Here is a 12,030-nt window from a genome sequence, read left to right on the forward strand (position 1 = left end):
CTTGGCCGGGTCTTGTTGGCCAGGAAGAAGGAGAAATGACTGTTGAGTAAGGAACCAAGTAGGTCTGCCTAGCTGCCTGTTGCCTATTGAATAAACTAGCAGGGCGTCACAGGCCTGCAAGATCATCTAGGTTCATATTCTCTTCCCAGACATGCTTTACTGCAGTTTCCATGCTTAATTCACTCCAGCCTTCTCTAGATCCCATGGACATGTCCATGTGGCCCTGTTTTTGAGTCTTTGTTCAGGCTGATAGTTGGCTGAGAATGCTTCCCGCATGTTCCCACCCACTGAATCCCTTGCCATTTGGGGAAGCTCTACTTAAAAGCTACTTTCCCCTTCCAGATTATCATAGTCACTAGCATCATTTGTGTTTCTTCATGGTTTAGTTATTTGAGTGATCTCACCTCTTCTATGAAATTCCTAGATTCTGCAAGGCAGAAACCATGCCTTCCACATTCTCATAGCCTTCTGATTCACCCACAGTGACCAGCACCGTGTCTTATACATAATAAGTACCTAATACTTTTTTGTTCAGTTGAACCCTACAGTGAGTTCCTTCGTAAACTGGAGAATGAGGTTATAATAATTATAATGCAGACCAGCACTTACATAGCACTATATTCCAGGCAATATCTGAAATGCTTTACAAAGACTGACCCTTCACAATACTCTGTGAGGTAGATAGTATTATTCCCATTTTACAGATAAAGAAACCAAGGCAAAGATAAGTTAAGTAACCTTCCCAAGGTTATAGCTAATAAGTGATAGAAACTAAGGGTATAAATTTGGGCTGTTTGGCCCTAAAGTTTATGCTCTTAATCACTCTTGTATAGTGCCATAAAAAGTCTAACAACATGGGCACCTGGGTGGCTCAGTTGGTTAAGTGACTGCCTTCGGCTCAGGTCATGATCCCGGAGTCTTGGGGTCGAGCCCCACTTCAGGCTCCCTGCTCATCAGGGAGCCTGCTTCTCCCTCTGACCCTCTCCCCTCTCATGCTGTTTCACTTTCTCTCTCTCTCTCTCTCTCAAATAAATAAATAAATAAAATAAAATCTTAAAAAAAAAAAAGTCTAACAACATGACTATACAGAAAGTATTCCGTGAATACTTGTTGGTTGACTGGCTGATTAGTTTACTATAAATAATTACCCACACCTTTTGTTTTGTAAGCAAAGTTTCTGAATAATACTTGTAAGTGAATCACTACTGTATATTCATTATGCACATGTATGTCAGATCAATAGTTTTACTATATGACTACTTAAATATGTTTTTGGAAAGAAACACTACATAATTGGCTCTAGTGATACTAGGTGTATGCTTATTAATGACACTACACTACAGCTCCGTATTATGTTATTCTAGAAGGATAGTAGTTCATATCCACCAACTGCCTGGTCAATATTATGTTCAAGTTCGTCGCCTACTTCGTACAAGGTCCTGTGGATCAGCGCAAAATAGGTGAGCACTTTACGCCATCTAGTGGGGACACATTTTGAAAAAATATTTCCAGTGAGTTACTTTGCTATAAGAATGGCGTGCTGTTAACGTCCAAAAGCCATAGATACACTTACAAATCACGATAAAAACAGAAACTTCGAATAAAACTGGAATCTTTGCTCCAATTAGCAGCAGCTGTAAAGTCATTCTCCCAGACTCTTCCAGATTGCCCTCCCCCCTTTTCCCCTTTTCCCGATTCTGCCTAGCAACCACCTACTAAAAACACTCCAGTGTTTCCTAGAAGGGACCATTCTCCCTATCAGTTGACCCCAAAGATATATTTTCTTCACAATATGATGAAAGCTCTCCTGGGAAAGTCGCTATTGTGTCTGGTGCCTAGAGGAGATGGGTGCAGGATCTGGGGGAAGGTGCAAATTTGTGATTTCAGTAACCCTTTGTCAGCTGGTCACCTTTGCTATCTAGGTAAATGTCATTTGAATGTGCTATTCCCTCTTTGATGGGGAGTTCAAGCCCCTCCCCCCCACCAAGATTTCCACAAATTCTGGAGCTAATTCCTATGGTGACATCTACTTTTATTACCACCGAGCTCCTAACCTCTGGTAGCAGACATTATTCTACACGAAAACCTAGCTTCCTTCTACTTCCAAGCATAGTGAAAGATAGTAATTCCCTGCCCCTTGAAATTAAGCATGGCCATGTATGTGCCTTGCTCTGGCCAGTGAATTATGAATGGAAATGACATATGTCACCTCCAGGTAGAAACATATAAACAAGGTACTCCTCCCCATTTTTCCATCCTCCCTACCATGGCTTTCTCAGCCTGAGCCTCTGAGTGAGGGCAAAAGGGTGCAGAACCCTCTGCCCACCTACAATGGACAGATAGTAAATATGTTCAAAGTTTGTTGTTTTAAGCCACTGGGATTTGGAGAATGTTTGTTACCTAAACATAGCCTAGTACTGACTAATGTACTTCCCAAAGTAATTCTCTTGCTCTCGCTCACATGCTCTCTCTCTCTCTCTCCACCCCCTCACCCTCTTTCTCTTATGCACTGATCTATCCATGGACTATGCCTCCTCTTTTTTTTAATTCTCCAAAATACCACTTTTGAAACCTTCCATGAAGATAGGAAACATTTTTAGATTAAGCATTATACATTCTTGATCTTAAAGATTCTTTGCCCACATTCTCATCATGCTCCTTTCTCTCTTCTCCCCTCCAACTCCTGGTACACACAAAGCATGTTAGCAGTTCCTTTGTCTTGTCTCCTTCTAAACCCCTTGTTCTCAACTCTGTCAGATCCAATATCCTGTTTCTTATAATAAACATTTTAACATTCCCTTTACTACCTTGAAATAAAATTCATAGATAATTAGCCTACCTACACACCTAATTTTTAAACTTCAATATAAGCTCTTAACCATATAAAGGAGAAAATAATCTATAATAAAATCTGATTTTCAATAGTTACCTGCTCAGGTGTAACAACATGAGATGTTATGAAGGAGTAAGATGCCTACACATGAACAGATCACTATGACAGACATAGCATTAATAATAGTAATAATAATAATTTTTAAATAATGATTATTATTATAGCAGTTACTATTTAATAAGAACTTGCTCTGTACCAGTTATTATAAAGATCTCCATATGTGCATTTCAGTTAATCTTCATAATAACCTCCATTAGGCAGTCATTTCCATTTGTTATTTGGAATCTCTGAAACTCCCTTCCCTTATATCATCTTCTATCTCCCATTATTCCTTGTAATGGATTAAAGATGGTCCCAAATGCTTCACCACTCTTTTAATCAGAGATGAAATGTATTTGCCCTCCCTTTGAATCTGGAGAGACAAGAGATTTGATTTACCCAGTAGAATGTAACAGAGTGTCACTGTGTAACTTCCAAGGATGGTCCTTATGAGATCTACAGCTTCATTTTGGCACACTTGGAATGCTCCTCTGGGAATGCTCCTCTGGGAACCCAGCTGCTAGGCAGGGAGAAGCCCAACTCATATGGGGAGGCCACATAGGGGAAAACTGAGACGTTCTGGTCAACAGCCTAGGCTGAACTTCCAGCCAACAGCCGGCACCAACACGAGCTGTGTAACGAGCTGTGTTGGATGTCATAATCCAGCTAAGCCTCCAGCCGACCGTGGGCAACACCACACGGAGCAGAAGAACCACCCATCTGAACTCAGTCAACCCACAGATTCAGGAGAGATATTAAACTGCTGTTTTAAAACATTCCATGGGGCGCCTGCATGGCTCAGTTGGTTTTGTCCAACTCTTGGTTTCGGCTCAGGTCATGACCTCACATCATGAGCCCCATGTTGGGCTCTGCACTCAGCTCAGAGTCTGCTTGAGAATTTCTCTCTCCTCTGCCTCTGCCTCTCCCCCCACTCATCATCTCTCTCTCTCTCTCTTATTTAAGATTTAAATAAAATCTTAAAAAAAAAAAAGCTGGAACATTCCAGATGCTGTTCTCTGGAAATGTGGTGATTTAGTCCATCTCCACAGGACAGTTTGACCCAGTTTACCACCAATGGAACCTCGTCCTGGCCTAATGAATCCTGCCAAATTGCACCTCAAAGAAATGTGCTGGCAGGCTCTCAGCATTCATGGTGTTAGCTCCAGAATGGTCTGGTTTTACCCAGTTGAAATACCCCCTGTTCACAACCTCCTCATACAGTGTTGATCTTGCTCATTCTTCTGCCACAGAGATCGGCTACCTGCCCAGCTTCTTCCAGCTTGTGATTTCCTGGATTCTAAGTTCTTTTGTCCATTCTGGCATGGAGTCTCCACAGAATGATCACCTCATAATTAACCTCCTCTTTAGCCAAGAGGTCTCATACTTGGATAGTTTTCATATACATCCCGTGTTCTCATTGTCGGATGGCCTTTTTCTTGAGCTGTGTATTAACATTATGTCCTTATATGGTTGTTTTCAAATCCCTCTCTCCTAAATACCCTCCATGGTTTACCTCTAATTTATTAAAGTCCTTCATGATACTTCATTTAGAATTGGATGCAGGGGGGTGCCTGGGTGGCTCAGTTGTTTAAGTGACTGCCTTCAGCTCAGGTCATGATCCTGGAGTCCCGGGATCGAGTCCCACATCGGGCTCCCTGTTCATCGGGGAGTCTGCTTCTCCCTCTGACCCTCCCCACTCTCATGCTCTCTCTATCTCATTCTCTCTCTCAAATAAATAAATAAAATCTTTAAAAAAAAAAAAAAAAGAATTGGATGCAGGATTCCAGGTGTAGTCTATATTGGAGAATGCGCTCAGGCAATACAAGGAATGCTTTTAGAATTTATTTTTGCTTATAAAGATGCCTTTGAATGTTCAATCTGTCTTCCAAAACATTAGGCATCCTTTCCAACTACCTGTCATCTGAAATTTTGTTCAGCATTTAATTCAAGTTTATTTCGAGTATATTTTATTTTGAACAGGTTCCGTGGATTTTAGGACCCTGTTTCTCACCATTAAATTCATTCCTTCAAGTTAACATCAATCTGTTCATCAAAGCTCTTGTGCTTGGATTCATTCAAACAACTGGTTCTATAATTAACCAGTTGAAAAATCATTCTATTTTCATTTTCCACTTCACCCATGATAAGCACATTAAAATCCATCTGTGCTTGTAACAAATCTGGGTCTCCAGTTTGAAAACACCATGGTAAAAAGAAGTAAAATGCGTTCAACTTGACATTAATCAAGCACTATATAATCTCTGATATTTTAGGCAGTAAATGGCTCTTTGCCATTCACAAGCTCAAAAATCCAGGGGAAGAACTTGGCTATGACATCTGGGCAGTGTTTATGAATTACGTGTGTCACCAGTTCCTGACTCTTCTGACAGATTAGTTTGCCTCTCAACACCTGACCTTGGACTCAAGCCAACATCAGCATGCACCTGAAGATGGATTCGTTTCTCCTGCTTCCTGACCCTTCAGCGTGTCTTCACAGTATTCCTTCAACTTACCTTGGTTTTCAAACTTCTCTCCTGCTTCCTGTGTACTCACCCCCCCCCTAGGATTTCAGTGCCCAGGCTGTTCCCTGCCCTCTGTGGTCCGTTGACCCTTCAATTCCATACAGATTCCTCATCACCCAGTGAACCTCCCACTGTATTCCTGTCCCACATCTAATGAGCCTTAGTTGTCAAAGCCCTTCCACATAGATGTAATATTTTTTTTCCATTTCAAATAAAGTCAACTTCAAGCTCCCCAACCCCTAATTTCTAGAATAGAAATTTTTCCTTTTTGGAAGAAAATTGAAGCAACCTAATAGTATTAATTTACAAGCTCTTTTAACCTAGAACTTTTTTTAGTTCCCTGGAGTGTCATTAGTCTGGGCCTAGAAATGATTCATTTGAATTACTCTGGTGCAGTCTTATTATCCACATTTCTCTTGGGTTTATTATCCCCTGATCCATTGCTTATGCTACTCTTTCCAGGTTGGTGGTCATATTCCAAGGAAAAACCAAGCTAAAAGAACTACTCATTAACATGACCGCTTCTCTTCCTGATTGTAAACCTAGTGCTTTTCTTAATTTTTCCCGCTTGTTCCAAATGTGGTTTGGAAAGTGAGTTTAGGTGTGCTTATCTCTCCCGAGTCTCAACTTCTTCCCTCTTTTAGGCTTCCCAGCACTGCTCTTACGAGGGAGTGCCCCTCTTGATTATGATTTCTTCACTCCACTTCTTATCCCATGTCCCTCTCAACTTTCATCTCAGTAGAAGGAGAGAGGAGTGGGAGTGAAGGAGAGGATAAAGGTGGACAGCCCTTGATGAAAAGGTAATAAGGGCAGGCTTTCTCCTTAGCTATGTTCATTCTATTAAAATACCTTTAAGACCCCCTGAGAAGACAGGAGAAGTAACATGAAGTGAAAAAATGTGTTGTACCTATCTAAAGATCAGAATTCCCTAGATTGGATCTGCTTTAATGCTGCTGTTGCTAATGATAACAATAATAATAATAACAATAATAATAATAACTGAGCACTTAATGTGTTCCAGGCACTGTTCTAAGTCCTTTACATGTGCTCGTATGTGAGTACTATTTATTATCCCCCCCTTTTCAGATGAGGACAGCAAGGCACGCAGAGATATGCCCAAAGTCATGAAGCCAGTTAGTGAGCAAGAGAGGCAGGTTAGGGCCGTGGTTGGTAGTGAGGCTCTGGAACCAGATGGCCCAACTCTGAACCCATTGCCACTACCAGTCTGTCCCCTTATCCCTGCCCAACACCCCTTCTCTATCCATTACCAGCTTGGACAACTCTGAGCCTCTCTTCTATCATCTTTTAAATTAAGGGATCAGGCTAGATGGCCTCTAACATCCCTGTGGCTCAGATATCCAAAGATACTCCTCGCCCTATTTATACCTGAGAGCCAGCCACAATAACTCATATGAAGGTACTTCCCAGCCTGGACATCAATACGAGATCACAGTGTTACGGTGAAAGCAGCTTCCAGTGAGGTCCTTCTCCACCAGAAACACCCCGATGCCCTGGGAGGAATTCTGGAAGCTGCTACACTGAATTGACGTGTAACGGCTGGCCACTGGACACCCCTCGGCCCCACTGTCTCTACCTGGGCAGTGGGTTTGACTGTGAACTTCTGAAGGAACACAAAAATTGAGATGACACAGCAGCAAAGCCAAGTTTCCATGGCCCAAGAACAAGGACGAAATCAGCCTCATACTCTCTAATTTCATATTTTTGGCTTGTGGTACCTCTATCCAATTTCTAACATGTCTCTTGCAAAACTTCTTTATATTCTGGCCCCAAATTACACTAACCCACACCTGTATTCAGTGTGGGAAAAAAAAAAAAAAGATGTGACAGAATAATAGAATATTATCTAGAGAAATAAAATAAATAATCCTTGAAGAACCTAAAACAAAATGACTTAACTTCCTTTTGAGTAGGAAGGCATCAGACTTCAAATATGTGTAATAAGCAGACTTTTTCCACATTATGCCTCATCTGAACCAATGAACAAGCAAATAAGGGTCAGAGAGCTATTTGTAAGTTAGTTCACTTTTGACTTTGGACTTTAAAAAATATACTCTTTCCCAATGGTGAAACTCGAACTGAGTTTTATGAATGTGTGCTAGATTTGCCATGTTGTTAGCTAAGCTACGATGACTTACATTCAGAGTCATGAATCTCAAGTTTATGGATATTCCTTAGAATTCTCACTGAGTACTACATGAGTTATTATGTGGTTTAAACATCATAGTGTAGTGACATTTTCTTCTTTGTATTTCCTATTGATTTTCACAGATATACAAGTGAATATTCTTGTGGCATTTGCAGGAGTGATTTCCCTCCTACAAATCAGGAAAACTTAAGGAACAGTAGATACATTCAATTCACCACTCGCAGCGGCCCAGGCGCGAGGCAGGCTGGGAAAGCCCCAGGTTCAGGACCCAGTGACCTGAATACACATTACCCTGATAGGGACCCATGGTGCCTCTGAACATCAAGAGAGATCAAACATGGTGTTTTTTTTCTCAAGACCTTGGGATTAGGACAGAAGCTATCAGCATAAAGAGAGAAGAGTTCCCAGGTTGCCCAAAGTGTGGTTTGTGCTGAGGTCATTCTGAATATCCGATTACAATCAGGAGATGAAATGATCAATGGAAAGGGCCATAAGGTTGGAAATCACAATTATTTCTGAAAAACATGCCATGGGGTCTCAGTTGCTCAGAGGCATTATCTCAGCAGAGAATGCAAAGCTGTGACAGCATTTTCCCGTGAGGAATGGGCTGAGGCACCCACTTGGCTGAGAGCTCAGTCAGCCTGTCCTACACAAGGAAGGGGAGGGTTGGTTTTCTCCCTTCCGTTGTTCCAGAAGTACATTTTCCCAGAAGATACACCTCTGTGCCATTCCCGAGGCCGAGGGAAAACCTAGGCAGAAAAGTAGAGACAACTCTCAGGTCTAGGCCCTGTGATTATACTTCACATTCCCAGCTGGTTTTCTTTTGCCTTCTAGAACAATGACGGTGATGACACAGGCCCTGGAGTAGCCATTCGCTTTGTGCCAGGCACCATTCGCTTAACCTGCTCCTCGGTCACTCTTCGTCACAGCCCCCCTGTCCCGCAGATGTTATATCCCCATTCTACAGATGAGGAAACTGTTTGACAGATAAAATAACCTGCGAGAGTCACACACCTAGTAAGAGGTAGGCTCTTGGGAGTCAAACAGCATAATGGTAAAATGTGAAAGTATTTTGAAAAGTACAATATATGGGCTCTCTCTCTCTCTCTCTGTCAAATAAATAAAATCTTTTAAAAAATGGTTAAGGGGGTAAATTTATGCTACGTGTTTTATCACAATTTAAAAATATGCATACGTAAGTATATATGTATATGAAACAGTAAACATTTCCAAATATTTTTCATATTTGCTTCAAGTTCTTTTCTCTAAGAAATAAAGCTGGCTACTACCAACGTCTCCTCCTTCCCTTTCTCCCTCCCTCTGCTGGGAAACCATCACTGAACATTAGTATGGATTATCCCGATGCATGTTTTCATAGTTTTCCTGCATGGGTATACATTACTGAGCAATTCGATACTATTGTTTTGTGTGTTTAAAAATTATACTTTTAATTTTTGCGGTACCTCTCCCTCCAAGGCCCTTCAAAAAGTCCGTGATGGGATGCTATGAATGATGGCTGAAGAAGCCCCCTTCCCAGAGTTGGCCCTTCTGGTAGATATGTGGCAGCCACAAAGCGTGGCTTGGTGACCCCCCTCTAATGTCCCTTAAGGGGCTTCCCGCCCCCACTTAAACCTGACGTCCATGTGTCACCTGCATCTATACTCCCTGGGCATTGGAATAAATGTCCCCCAAATTCCCGTTTTCAAGCCAGGGGAGTTTGAGGCCCCACTTTTAACTCTGTGGGTTCCCAGCTGTGAATCTCACTGGCTCCCACATTCTCGGATCCTGTGTCCACGGAGGCCACCACTCGATCATCCTGAGAACAAAGATCCATCACCAGAGCCTGTAGCCATCTTGCCCCCTCCCCCCCATGCTGGACACGCTTTTCCCCTCTCTTAACTCTGCTTGAAACCCAAGAGGTGCCCAAATACAGACTTCTTTGCTTTCCTTCTAAAATTCCTGCCATCAAAATTTCCAATGGATATAGAGACGTAACAGAGGCCACCGGGTCAAATCCCTTCTTCCAATCTGCTGCTTTGCTAGAGTGGGGACGGCACCAAATGTAGCAGGAAGCTCCAGGCCCCCCGAAGCTGGCCCTGGGCTGAGACACGCTTCCCCATCACCTAATTCTTCCCGGGGCTGGAACTGCAGAGTTCCTCTCCTCCAGAGAGGCCGAATTTCTCGTTTGTGGCGAGGAAAATAAAATCCTCCCAGGATTGGCTAATACATAAAATCTCTCCACTGCATCGGTCTGCAACGTGGGAACAGCTTTATGTGCTAATCTGATAGGGAAAGTTGATGATAAACAAAGCATAAAATCTAAGGTATATGACAGTTGACCTGTTCAGAAGAAACAAAAACAAAAACCAAAAGGCGGCAGCAGCTCGAAATAGTCTATGAAGAACTTCCAAAAGCATTTAGCAAATATCATTTACCATCTACAGTGGGCAACAAGGTGCACTGGTAGGTGCAGAATTAAGATTCACTGTCCCAAATCTGGAAAAAGAGGAGAGGTAAATTTATGGATAAAAATGTTTCCATAAGTATTAAAATCTGTGTGTGTGTGTGTGCCCTAAATTTCCTTACATAGAAATCGACACTCTAATGATAAAAGTAGTTCATAACTATAGCTACTGTTTATTGAGCATTTAGTATATGCCCAGTATTGCATATGCGTTATTGTACTTAACGCTCACGAGAACTCTGTAAGAATTCACCTGAGTGCCTCGGTCGGCTAGGGCTGCTATAGCAAAGCCTTATACTGGGGTGGCTTAGCAACACACATCTATTTCTCACGGTTTTGGAGGCTGGGAAGTTTAGGACCAACACTGAATCAGCCAACTGGGCTCATGGTGAGTGGTGCCCTCTAACCTTGCAGATAGTCACCTTCTCACTACGGACAGTGTATTCACCTGGTGGGGAGTGAGGGGTAGAGAGGGAGGCAGAGAACTCTTTGGTGTCTCTTCTTAGAAAGACACTAATCATGTAGGATCAGGGCCCTAGCTTTATGACCCTTGTTAAACTTAATTATCTTCTTACAGGCCCCATCTCCAAATACAGCCACATGGGGGGCGGGGAGAGGGGTTAGGGCTTCAACAAAGGAATTTGGAGGGCATTTAATTCAGTCCATAGCAGTGGGAGCTCATTCTCATTTTACTAACAAGACTCCAATTAGGGGGCCACTTAAGGTCTCACAACTAGTAAGTGAAAGAACCAGAATTATGAACACAGGAAGACAGACTCCAAAGCCCGATGCTCTTTTTTTTTTTTTAAGATTTTATTTATTTATTCATGAGAGACAGAGAGAGACAGAGAGAGAGGCAGAGGGAGAAGCAGGCTCCCAAGGAGCAGAGAGCCCAATGCGGGACTCGATCCCAGGACCCTGGGATCATGACCTGAGCCGAAGGCAGACGCTTAACCATCTGAGCCACCCAGGCACCCGAAAGCCTGATGCTCTTAACCACTTACCCTAAAGAAGAAAGAATTGTCCATAAACCTTCCACCTAGACATGACATTTTAGTCACCAAGATTTCTTTTTTTTTTTTAAAGATTTTATTTATTTATTTGAGAGAGAGAGAATGAGAGAGAGAGCATGAGAGGGGGGAGGGTCAGAGGGAGAAGCAGACTCCCTGCCGAGCAGGGAGCCCGATGCGGGACTCAATCCAGGGACTCCAGGATCGTGACCTGAGCCGAAGGCAGTCGCCCAACCAACTGAGCCACCCAGGCGCCCAGTCACCAAGATTTCTTGACTGTTTGCCAACTTACACATTTTTTTATAGCTATAAATGTAAGTCCTTACTAATCTGTGTGCTGTTAAACATTAATCAGCAATAATCAGCACATAGTTCGTTTTTGTTTTTTTTTTTTTGAGAGAGAGACAGACAGAGAGTGGGGGTGGGAGGGGCAGAAGGAAAGAGAGAATCTTAAGCAGGCTCCACACCCAGCATGGAGCCCGACATGGGGCTCTATCCCACAACCCTGAGATCACAACCTCAACTGAGATCAACAGTCGGATGCTTAACTGACTGAGCCACCCCGCTGCCCCTGGCACATACAATTCTATATATCAAAAGCACATACTTGCCAACTGACACAAATATATAGCATTTTATGGGAGCATCTTCTGGTCGGTCCCCACTGCGGCTGCTTTGGTTTAGACCCTCATGCCACTCCACTGTGTGGGCACCGTCAGCCTCCTCAGGAGCTCCCTGGGTTTTGTCTTTCGTTTCCATCATCCTGGCTGCACCCAAAGTGATCTTTATAGAATGTGGATTTCGTCATGCCTCTGTCCTTCTACAAATCCTCCACTGGACCCCCGCTGCCTACAGCACGAAGTTGAGAGTCCCTTGACGCAGTGTGTCAGGCTCTCCTGCACCTGTCCCCGTGGCCATCTCCTGCCAGACTGAGG

The sequence above is a fragment of the Phoca vitulina genome, unplaced genomic scaffold (genome assembly GCF_004348235.1).
Source record: "Phoca vitulina isolate PV1807 unplaced genomic scaffold, GSC_HSeal_1.0 scaffold33, whole genome shotgun sequence".
NCBI classification, from domain to species: Eukaryota; Metazoa; Chordata; class Mammalia; order Carnivora; family Phocidae; genus Phoca; species Phoca vitulina.